Source organism: Mangifera indica, chromosome 3, assembly GCF_011075055.1.
Source record: "Mangifera indica cultivar Alphonso chromosome 3, CATAS_Mindica_2.1, whole genome shotgun sequence".
Lineage (NCBI taxonomy): Eukaryota > Viridiplantae > Streptophyta > Magnoliopsida > Sapindales > Anacardiaceae > Mangifera > Mangifera indica.
The window spans coordinates 15,481,062-15,494,786 of NC_058139.1; positions in this window are offsets into that span (position 1 = coordinate 15,481,062).

Genomic DNA, 13,725 nt, shown 5'->3' on the forward strand with positions numbered 1-13,725 from the left:
CGCGAGCATAACCCATGTTCAAGTTTGGGCTCGTATTTGTTTTTTGCTTCAATCCCAAGCTTGTGTTTGTGCTCGTACTCGTTTCGGGTTCATTCAAACAAAACTTGTTTCAAGCTAAAAAAAGTTTGCTTCTTAAAGATTGGGTAAAGAGAGTAAATGCAAACAAACATATATGTTAAGAAAGAAAAAATCAAAGCATGCATTTGCAAAAGAGAAAAAAAAATAAAGATTTTACCTACTCCTTTGCATTCTATATGGATATAGAATGATGAAATGAGTTTCCCACTTGCAAGACCTCCAGAGAAAATCCACTACCAAATCAAAATACAACCATTGTTGTGAGGTAGAGAGAGGGGAGAGAGTTTTGCAGTTTTGTGAGAGAAATTTTAGTTTAAAATGGACTAACTCACTTTGAATGAATTAACTTTATTCTTTTATAATGGTGATTAGTTGTAGTTTTCTAAAATTTTATTTTTGGCCCACCAAAATGTTGATTTAAAGATTTGTCATGCCAAGCATATATATATATATATATATATATATATATATATTATATTTTAGCCACATTAAGTTCATCTCACTAACACCTTAACTTTTAAGATGTTATTTTTGGATCCATATAACATTTTATATGATTCTTATTATCCTTTGGAAGGTGCTAGCCAACTCTAGATAATTAATTCTCTCTCTCATAAGTTTGGTTTATTGGTATGACCTTTTAGGTTCACTGTGATGTAACCATGAGTTCTTTTTTGGATGATTCGAAAGTGTATCTGAAAACTCAACGACTATGGTGAACATCTAGCAATGTGTTATAGCCCCTAAACCATGATGAAGAAATACTCTATCGAATCTAAAATATTCAATCGTACTTTTCATGTAGATAATATCCTTTCGTTGTCCAATCTAAATTGATTTTGAACTCATAGATTGTCAAAGTCTTAATTTCAATTATTTAGGAATAATCAATTTAAATATTCAGAACATGTCATAACAAATATCCTTCCTATGACTTATATTATAATCTAGCCAGAGATTTGATTTCTAATATTTATTGATGTTCACTTTAGAACTCAGATCTGAATCGAATCAATAGATATTCAGAACCTAATACTTTTTGAGTTAACGGATCCCATCTTGACCACCATTTTTCTCCATATACAAATAACATATGACCAATATGGTTTGTTTTGAGATGTGATTAACCTCATATATATATACCATATGAATCATACATATCTATATCGAAACCGACTATGACACTTCAAGTCAAAGGATTACTTCGTATACTAGTACAATCTTATGATAAGTCATTGAGTATGATTTAATGACCATATGACTGATCGTTATTAGTTATGTTCGAAAAACAGTTCTTTAACTGTTAATCCATACTAATACCCTAGTGATATGACCATCATCGTCACCTTCACTAATGTCATCTCATGACATTCAATGGAGATATTTAGCATGCCTACTATGTGACATAAATGTCTAAGTTATATCATGTCTATAGGAAACAATTCGATGATTCAGTTTGTATTAAGTGAGTCATCCAGATAGTTCATACACATACTTTATATTATCGCAAAATAAAAGAAACAGTTTATACATATGAACAAAAGAACTACTTTTTTATTAATAAATTATTTAAAAGATTATATACAAGATGAAATACCTTGAAACCGACAACATGAATTCTTCTTAAGGCATACAATGACAAAACTCTCACTTGTATTAGAGTCATTCGTTGTTATATCGCATACCCATCTTCTCAAGATGATGGTCCAATTGCTTTAGTGCCATCGCCTTAGTCAGTAGGCCAATAACGTTCTCTGCTAATGGTGTTTTTGAATTATGATCTCTCCAGTTCTAACAAATTCTCTTAAAAATATGATATTTTTGTTGAATATGCTTGGACTTTTGATATGGCTTTGGTTCTTTTGCCTATGCAATAGCACCAGTATTATAATAGAATATGGTTATCGAATAAGCCATATTTGGAACCACACCAAATTCAGATATCAACTTACATATCTATACAACCTCTTTTGTAGCTTTTGAAACATCAATATATTCAACTTATATAGTAAAGTTAGTTGTTGTTGATTGTTTTGAACTCTTCTAATTAACCACAACCCCATTGCAAATAAAAATAAACCATGACATAGACTTTCTATTGTCAACATTTGACTAGAAATTAGAGTCCAACTATCCCTGAATGTTTAACTCTAAACACCTATAACTTAGAACAAGATCCTTAGTCCTTTTTAAGTACTTAAGGATTGATTTCACAGCTAACTAATGTTTCTCCCCTAGCTTGGCCTGATATCTGCTCGTAACACTTACAACAAATGCTATGTTAGGCCTTGTACATAGCATTGCGTACATAAGTTCACCTACAACCGAAGCATAAGACATATTACACATCTGTTCTCACTTTTCATTGGTCTTTGGACCCATATCTTTAGAAAGATTAAAACCATGAGTGATGGGCAAAAACCCTCTTATCAAGTTTTCTATGTTGAACCTTTTCAACAACTTTTCTATGTAAGTTTTTTGGGATAATCCAATTATCCTTTTTGTTTTATCTGTATAGATATGAATTTCAAGGATGTATGTAACATCTTCCAAATCTTTCATTGAGAAGGTTCTAGATAACCAAATCTTAACCTCATTCATCATACCAATGTCATTACCCATTAGTAGTATATCATCTACATACAATATAAGAAATGTAATGACATGATCCTTGACCCATTTGTAAACATAGGGTTTGCTTGGATTCTTTTTTAAACCAAACGATTTGATTATTTCATCAAATCAAATATTCTAGCTTCTGGAAGCTTATTCCAATCTATTAATGGATCGATGCAACTTGCATACTTTATGTCTTTTGGAAGCAGATACAAAAACTATAGGTTATTCCATATATATGTTTTCCTCAATGAAACTATTGGGGAACATAATCTTGACATCCATTTGTCAAATTTTGTAATTATGGTATATTGTGATAGCTAGCATTTTCAGATCGATTTAATCATAGCCACAGGCAAAAAGGTTTCCTCATAATCTAACCCCTATATTTGAATATAACCTTTTGCTACTAGTCGTGCGTTATAGGTCTCTGCCTGTCCATCCTTACCAATCTTTCTCTTGAAAACTCACTTACAGCCAATAGGAACAATTCCTTATAGTGGACAACAAGTGTCCATACTTGATTAGCATGAATGGATTTTATTTCAAAATCTATTGCTTCTAAACATCTACCTGAATCAATATCCATGATTGCTTTTCATAGCTTATAGGATTATTGTTATAGTTTATTTCTCCCACTAAATAAGATTCACAATCTTGTTTATGAAAAAATTCATATCTTTCTAAAGGTTTGGATACTCTAGAAGATCTTCAAACTATAATTAGTACATCAAATATAGAGGTCTACTGAGAGGACTCTCTTGGCTTAGCCTGTTTGATCTAAGTCTCTTTGAAATTTTCTTTGAGCTCTATTATTCTTTCCACAACTCTTTCTTGCATGAACTCCTTCTCTAAGAAGTGGACATTTCTACTAATCGAAATTCTTTAATCAGTTAGGAAGTAAAAGTAATATCCTAAATAATCTTTAGGATATCCTATGAACCAAGCCTTTTTAGACTTGACATCCAACATATCGGTTTTAATTAATTTAACATAAGTTGGACATCCCTAAATTTTAAGATAATTAACACTAGAAGGCTCACCATATCACATCTCATATAGTATTTTTTGAACTAATTTGGATGGTGCTCTGTTTAGAATATGCATAGCAGTAAGTAATGCATATCCTTATAATGATATCAATTGGTCCGTAAAACTTACCATAAATCGTACTATACCTAATAGGGTACAATTTCTTCTTTCTGATACACCATTGTGTTATAATGTATACGAAGAAGTCATCTGAGATACGATTCAATTTTTCTTCAAGTAGTCTTGAAATTTCATACTCAAATATTCACCTCTACGATCTAATTATAAGGCTTTGATATTCTTTCTAGATTATTTCTCTACTTCATTCTTGAATTCCCTGAACTTTTGAAGGTTTCAAATTTGTATTTTATTAAATACACATACCTATACCTTGAATAATCATCGATAAAGGTGATGAAGTATTGAAAACCACCTCTCACCATTTCACCAAATGGTCCACATACATCAAAATGTATTAGTTTCAATAGTTCATTGGATCTTTCCACTTTATTTTTAAAGAGTAATTTGGTTAGTTTTAATTAAAGACATAATTCACAAGTTGGATAGGATTTAAAACCTAATGAATTCAAAGTTCTATTTATTTTCAATCTCATTATCCTTTTGTCTCTTATGTGACCAAAATGATGTTGTCAAAGTAACCTTGGATTAATTTCCCCTCGAGATCTTTTATTTGTGACAAAATTTATAATATTTAGATTCTTTAGCTCCAAAACATACAAACCATTTGTATTTATTGCTTTGCCAACTGGAGAATTTTCAAAATGAATCAAATATTCATTACCATTGAACTGCACATTGTAACCATTTTTATATAAAACAGATACAAAAATTATATTTCTAGTAGCTTTAGCAAAATACAAAACTTTGTATAATCTCAAAAGATGTCCTAATAGAAGCTTTAGAGAATGATCTCCTATGGTTTAGTTGCAACTCTTGCTCCGTTGGCTATCTTCAAAATGACTTTATTCTTGGACAATACAAAACTATTCTGCAGGTCTTATAATGACACACATATTTGAGATGTAGCTACTAAATCTAATATTCAGATTTGATTATTTGAATTAACATTTAACTCAAATTCTATCACAAATGAAGGAAATATACATGTTTTCTTTTCCATCAAACTCTGAAGGACAATTCCTCTTCTAGTGTCCGTCATTGTTGTAGTGAAAGCACTACTCGTTCGCCTTAACCTTGTCTGTATTGGATTGGTCTTTCTTAAAGTTCTTTTTCTTTGGTCCAACTTTTAGACCTTTCCAAGATTGTTTTTATTTCTTCTTTGCTCCACTTGTGGAGGCAATGTTAACTTCCCCGTGCCCTTTCCCTTGCTTATAAAATTCCTGAATCTCATTTAAAAGCTCTGGTTGTATGCATTCAATTCTATTCAAATTATAATTTGTTATAAATGGTTTATAATTGTTTGGGAGGGATTTTAGAATCAAATTCACCTTGATTTTATGGGGAATCATAACCCCATAGATATTTAACTGCTCCAAAATATTTATCATCCTAATGATATGGTCATCTGGAAGCATTCCCTCCCTTAGTCTCATTCTGAAAAGTGTCACACATAGATTGTACTCAACTACTCAAGAGTTCTTGCCATACAGCTCTTGCAAAGCCATGAGTATATCGTGCGCACTTAACATGTTTTCATGCTTTGTTTGGAGCTCTCTGTTCATTGAAGCTAGCATGTAGCTTTAGGCTCTTAGATTATGATATTTCCAAGCTTCGAAAACTTCCTTTTCATCATCTATAGCATCCAGAGCCAAGTCAAATGGAATTGTCTTTCTAATACATATGCAACTTTTTCAAAGGTGAGAACAATTCTCAAATTTCTTGGCCAATCTTTAAAGTTCGATCCGGTCAATATATTGTTATCTAGAATTCATATTATTGGCCATTTCTTTTTATTTTATCACAATCATTTAGAAAATATTGCAAAGAAAATTTAATTTTTATTAGTGGCTTGAATATATATGAATTTAAACCCTTTTATTGCATAATCTTATTAGCTCTCACTATTTTATTCGAATCCCACACTCCCTTAGATAAGATCCGAAAATTTTGTTAGATTAAATTTCTTAATGGGGAATCAAATTCTTATTAAACGTAATTAACCTCACATAATAAAAATCTTGGTTAATTAAATTTAATAAGTAGGAAACCTTTTCCATTTATATCCCTATATAAGACTCAATTCATTTAGCATGTCTTTCACTTCGGATACCTCACATAATAAAATTCTTGGCACCTTCGGCTAGTTAAATCTGAATCATCATGTTTTCCCAAAGTGACATTTTCATCATGTCTCACATAATAGAATTTTTGGTCATGATAAAAAAAATCACTTAACAACAGGCTAAATTTAATTCAATGACATAAATTCTACATCTTTCACATGATAGAAATCTTGAGATATTATAATTTATGCTATAGAATTTAATTATCCCATGATGGGAGACATAGATTTAATAATTTTAGTTAGGGAGATTTAAGTTTAACTTAATTTTAATTAAGTTTAATTAAACATGACATACATACATCTTATATATGCATAATTTAAAACATGGAGGGATGATCATAGGGTTTTCGAAATTACAACCTAATGGAAAACTATTCACTTAAGTCTTTGTCTTCATTTGGATCACTGTCCGAATCGTCTTTAGGTCCTCATCCAATCATTCTAATTACATTCGAAACTAAGATGTGCAGGCCTGATAAATAAAATTAAATAAATGGGATGGGGTTATTTAATACAAACCCCTTAATTAAAAGAATATTACAACCCAATTATTTAAACTTTGACAAATGGCAAATTACACCCATGATCATCCCATAGTCATCCATCCATCCAACATTCACTTTAATATTCAATAGATTATTAAATATTTATTTATAATATATGATCTAATCAAAATTATAATTAACAACATGCAATGATTCAATTATTTAAGTATAAATAACATGATGTATACTATTCAAATATTCATAATATTTATTTTACGTAACATTTACCTAACACTATACCATGACAACTTTCACACTCAATCAACATTAAGTGTTAGTTGACCTTGTGCACCTTTATCAGCTTATACACTCAGTTATATTAATGCAAGTTAATACTTATACACAATGTTTCATTTAACTAATGCACTTAATCTCGTTGGTGCAAGTTGATTCTTGTACACAATTTCTTATTTAACTAATATACCTAATCTCATTAATGCAAGTTGATTCTTGTACACAACCTTTCATTCAACTAATGCATCTAATCTCATTAATGTAAGTTGATTTTTGTACACAACCCTTCATTCAATTAATGTGAACAAAATCATGCACATCATCTCATGGCTCATATACATCAATTACCATTCAAAACAACATGCAAGTACTTTCACCATGCATCATATCCTTTTAGATTATATGTAATTATATACATTAATCACATAAATCATAATTTTCACCCAAATGTCTTAATCAACATTAAAGCATCATTTAGTATGTCCAAATGTGAACTTAAAAAATAATCCAGAATTTTTTATGAATAATTTCAACATATATATGCAAATTCATTAACATATCTCCATACATCAAACTTTCCTATGCATATACCATACATGCTTGCCCTTAATTCATGTATTTTATGTACAATACACAAAATTAGCATAAATTTTTCAATGTATATCATCATATACATCCAGCCAACATGCATTAATAAAAATTCCAGGATTTAAATTTCAATTCTCAAGCCAAAAAGCACATGTATGTCTAAATCAAGCATATATACATGCATACATGCCTTAAAACACATGTTCTTCATCTTAAAATCATTAGAACATGGAAAAAAATAAATAAATAAAAATTAGCCAAGAAAGATTCAGCCCAGAGTTATAAAGCAAAACATGCTTGAAAAGCTTGATTTCCTAACAACATGCATGTACACATATGATACATATACATACCTTTATGTATAAAAATAATACATTTAGCTTCAAAAAGACATGCAAGTTGTTGAACCAAGCTTTGATATCATTTGAAGGATTAGGTGAAAAGAATAGATGCAAAACAAATATACATGCCAATAAAGAAAGAATCAAAGCATGCATTTGCAAAAAAGAGAAAAGATAAGGATTTTACCTATTCCTTTGCCTCCTATATGGATATAGGATAGCGGAATGAGTCTCCCACTTGCAAAACCTCCAAAGAAAGTCTACCATCAAACCAAAATACAACCTTTGTTGTGAGGTGGAGAGAATTTTGCAATTTAGTGAGGGAAATTTTAGTTTAAAACGGACTAACTCACTTTGAATGAACTAACTTTATTCTTTTATAATAGTGGTTAATTGTAATTTTCTAAAATTCTACTTTTGGACCACCAAAATGTTGATATAAAGATTTGTCATGCATATATATATATATATATATATATATATATATATATATATATATATATATATCCACATTAATTTCATCTCACTAACACTTTATCTTTTAAGATGTTATTTTGCATCCATATAACATTTTATATGATTCTTATTATCCTTCAGAAGGTGTTGGCCAACCCCAGATAATTAATTCTCCCTCTCATAAGTTTGGTTTATTAGTGTGACCCTTTAGGTTCACCATAGCATAACCGTGAGTTCTTTTTTAGATGATCTGAAAGTGCATCTGAAAAGTCAACAATTATGGTAAATATTTAGCAATGTACCATAGCCCCTAAACCACGATGAAGAAATATTCCATCGAACCAAAAGTATCCAATTGTACGTTTCATATAGGTAATATCCTTCTGTTGTCCAATCCAAATCGATTTTGGACCTATAGATTGTCAAAGTCCTAATTTTGATTCTTTACGAATCATCAATTTTAATATTCAGAATATGTCATAACAAACATTTTTCGTATGACTTATATTATACTTTGGTCAGAGATTCAATTTCTAATATTTATCGATATTCACTTTAGAACTTAAATCCGAGTTGAATTAATGGATATTTAGAACTCAATACTTTTCGAGTGAACAGATCTCATCTTGACCACCATTCTTCTCCATATACAAATAACACATGACTAGTATGGTTTGTTTTATTAGATGTGGTTAACCTTGTATATATACACCATATGAATCATATATATCTATATCGAATCCAACTATGATGTCTCAGATTAAAAGATTACTTTGTACACTAATACAATCTTACGATAAGTCATTGACTACGATTTAATAACCATGTAACTTATCGTTATTAGTCATGTTCAAAAAACAATTCTCTAACTGTTAATCCATACTAATATCCTAATGATATGACAATTATTGTTACCCGCACTAATGTCATCTCATGACATTCAACAAAGATATTCAGTATGCCTACTATGTGATATAACTGTCCAAGTTATATCATGTCTGTAGGAAATAATTCGATGATTCAGTTTGTATTAAGTGAGTCATTCAGACAGTTCTTACACATACTTTATATTATCATAAAATAAAGAAAACAGTTTATACTTATGAACAAAAGAACTACTTCTTTATTAATACATTATTTAAAAGATTATATACAAGATGAAATACCCTAAAATCGAGAACATGGATGGTTCATAAAGAATACACTAACAACTTTGAATCCAACCCTAATTGCAGGTGAAAGGAAAGGAAAATAAATATGTTCTTATATAATTTGGATATTTAAAAGGTTTTTTTTATATTTTTGTTATATTGGAGTTATATGATAATTTTGAATGTCATAGTAAAATAAAATGGTAATTTTACTTTCTAATATTGTTTTCATTAACAGAGTTTAATTTGGGTGAAAAAGTGTTATTTATACCAACTAGGAGTGGAAAAGTATTTCAAAGCCAAAACATTGGGTGGGTAAATGTGATTCACTCGGTATAAAACTTGTTAAAGCAACTTAATATTTCCTAGCCACTTAATTCTTACAATAAAAATACATACACAAAACCCAATTTTCTTGGAAGAAAAAAATATCGATAAAAAGACATAACAACCATTTTTCCTTTCACCCCAAAGGATGGCTTTAGTGGCAATAGAGGGCATTCATATATAAGAGAACATACGTTTAAATCTCCTTGGATTATATTTCAAAATTTAATTTTCTATTTACCTAGTGTAATAGTTATAGGGTCAATTATTGGACTTAGAGTTTTACCTATTGGTTCAAGTGGGGTTGCTCTCTACAAAAAAAAAAAACATTTATCTTCTAAAATATTTTATAAAATTTAAAGAAAAATTAGAAAAAAATTATTCACACTAAACTGCTAGTAACAATAGTCAAAGATAATATTATAATTTCAAAAAAATTCAAATAGTTAAGAGTAATGTGAGATGATATTGTGTAATGACTTTTTTCCATTAATATAGTTAAGTTTTGAGTCATAATTTATAGTTTAAGAATTCAAATGGTGGGAATCGTTTTCCCAAGCCTTTGCGTGGGAAATTGTAATTTAATCAAATTTTTATCTTTATACTAAAAATATCTACAAATAAAAAAATTTAAGGTGATTCAATTAAAATAACTTAACTGTAGGGGGTCTATATGATATTAGCCATAATGCTAGGGATGAATATAGTGAAGAAAATGAATTTTGCTGAAATTGTCCTAGTTATAACTTATAATTCTCCAACTTCAAATCTTTGAATTTCATCCATTTCAGTTAAATTCATGTGCAACATGAGTTATAACTTGTAAGGTTAGTATTAACTTATTCATTTGATTGTTTTAAAGTTTAATGTGATTAGTTTTATTTCCATTTTGAATATCTAATTTTTGTAATCAAAATAACATTTTGAGTTTGGAAAAATTTTTTAATACCTGATGGAAAATGGTTATTTGTTAAACTAGAGTTTAATTTGTGTGTTGAAACTGTGAATTTTGTTACAATATGGTAAATTTTTCTTTGATAGAAAGTTTAGGGTTTAAGGTTAAAATTTTCAATTTTGCTTACTAAAGTAAGGTTTTTTCAGTTGAAAGCGGTTCTTGGATAATGGGAAATTGTTTGTGATTAATTTATAGTTAATTTGTTAAGTAAAACAAAGAATTTGGTAGAAAATCAAATAGTTTCTTATCATTGGGTGTAAAAAAATCCAATAGACGATAAATTATGCCTAGTTATTATTCATCACACGCAAGAACAAAATTGAAATGTGTGGCACCTACTAGAGGAAAATGGATATCGGCGAAGCAGTGCCTACCAAAGGTAAAATGATATTTTCCACCATGAGAGAAAAGAGACTTTACATGTTTCATATTTTTCTTTAACTTATATTTTATAAAATGATTTTTTGGTTAAATTTTCTAACGTATTATTTGTTTTAACAATTTATTTCCCTTAAACTAATATGAATCTTGTTGTTTTATTTCAAAGATCAACTTTTCGAGAAGATAAAGCTAAGGTTCGTATATCCGCTTACTTTTGATGAAGGCCAATATAGGTCATGTGAAGTGCACCACTAGTGTTGTGCTCCTTCATTCAATGTTTTTTTTTTGGGCAAAGTAATTGTAAAAGACCTCTTATTAGAGTTTCAGTTTTAGCTAAAAGAAGTTGACATCTATTTTAGCCCTTTGGAGTTTGCCTTGGTAACTACATTGAGGTTTAGTTACTAGATCGGTGTGCAATCATATGTGTCATGTCAAAGGTAGTTTAATTATGTAACACCCATTTCCAAATATATACCCATAGACAAAATATGCCTAAAGAGACGTACACAACTTAACTTCTCATCATGATAGTGGAACAAGAGCATACATTAAACACACATTAATTATGTGCATGCAAAAAAGTGTATAAAATAAATTACTTTAAATAGTCATAGTAAAACCATAAATCATAATCAACCCAAATCTTTAACCAAATATTGTATTTGAAATAAATGTCCTTATCATAACAAGTGCATAACAATACATATTGTTTGCTAATAATGATAAGTTCATAAAATAATTAAATGATAACCTTACCCCTTAACCTCATGTAACAAATTGAGCTGGACCATTGGCTCTTCACATGCACCATTACTCACCTCTACCTGTAAAACCACAGAAAACAAACGTGTGAGTTAAAACTCAGTAAGTAGGTGACCTCTTGGCACCTTTATCATAGCTTGAAAACTTAATCTAGCATTCTAATTTCCTAATTGCTCTATAGTCATAACTTGACACCCTCGTGCCCTATACAAAGGCCATCTCATATAACTATTAAGGTCTAAGATGAACCCAACATATCTGATACCTCGTGAAAACAAATAACACCTGATGTATCCATTAACTAATTATTATGTCTTGTGCACATGTCGATCAGATTGTCAGGCTAGCTAGCTATGAGTTTAAATCATAGATATAAAGATTTTTGGATGAAAACTTGAAACTATCTAAACAAGAAACCACCATACTTGTCTTCTAATGCTTGCAAGTTCTTGGCACTGCTATTAGGGATTTCGACAAGTATAGGCTCCTCTCCAACAACCATGATCCTTCTCTTTCTCTTTTCTCCTTGGGTTGGACGACTATTAGGGTAGAATAATCATAAAACGTTCAGGCCTTGTGTCCAATATACTGACTTGCCCAATACCTAACACACGGGCGTATGCCTTGTTTTTATTTAACAATTTTCATATGCTCACATGAAATAACTTTCTTGCCCTTCCAAGGCACAAATAGAGGTCACCCTTGCAATGCATGACTGTTCCTACTAAAACTCTATTTTAATAACATTCTAAAATAACTCCAAATATAGAGAAAATACTTAAACACCCTTGGGTTTACCTGTGATTATTACAAGTTAGTTAATGAGATTTAATTTTGGTCTTTGAGACACCTTCCTGGGGACCATTGATTTTTAAGAGTATATGATATGAAAGTGGTTCCATACCACTTATTTATTTATTTATTTATTAGTAATTCCATACCACCTTCTTATTTTAGCATAGGATTTGGATGTTTTTAGTTGTTACCCATGGAGTGTTCTAATATGGAATTTGATGACTAATTTAATTAGGTAGGCTATACAAAAGAAGTATAAGGACACTGCTCGCCAATATCCACTTTTGTAGAGATTCCCCTGATGTTTTATTATGTGTTCATCAGTTTCCATCTAATGTTCCAAGTAAGCATTTTTTTTGTTATTTGTTAAATTTTCTTTTCCATTATATTTTGAAAACACCTTAGTGGCTTAATTAATCCTAAATAAGGGACAATTTACAAAAGTAAACAAAAATAATGATAAACACAATATAAAATAGATAAGGATAAAGAATGCTCATGATTTATAGTGGTTCAAAACCTTTTCACCTAAGTCTCCTGCATCCACATCTTCAAGCAATTGACTTGAAGTTCCACTATAAATGTGAACAATTTACACTAGTTATCCAAAATTGTGTGCACCAATATTAGTTTACGAGATTTTGCCTACAAACATTTGAATACAAGAAAAGTTATGTAAAATGCCTTTATAAGACTAAATACAACAGATTTAAAGTGCAAAGAATTCTTTCAAGTATGTGAAATAAAAGTTTAATGAGAGAGTATTAAAGAACTTTCTAAAACAAAAAAGTGTATAGCTTGATAATGTATGTATGTTCTTTAACATTTCCTAACTCAAACTCACTTGTTTATATAGGTCTCGTGTTGGAAATGTTGAAATAGTTGTTGGAAATTTTAAAGTAGTTACTAAGATATGAAGAAAGACATTTTTCTCTTGAAATAGTCAGATCCGTGAGTGTTCAACTCGAATGGAGGGTCATACCTTATCATGAAATCTACTTTTCAAGTCGAGTCAACCTTAACACTCATAACGGTTAGGTTTTGATTTGTGCAAATACATGCACAATCATCCCTTCCATTATATGAAGAATGTAAGAAGATTCTAGAGCATATGATGACTTGCATGCACAATTGAAATTTTGCTTGCATATAATAGTGCATATACCTTGCATGAGCATGTATTTGATTGTTGAATTTA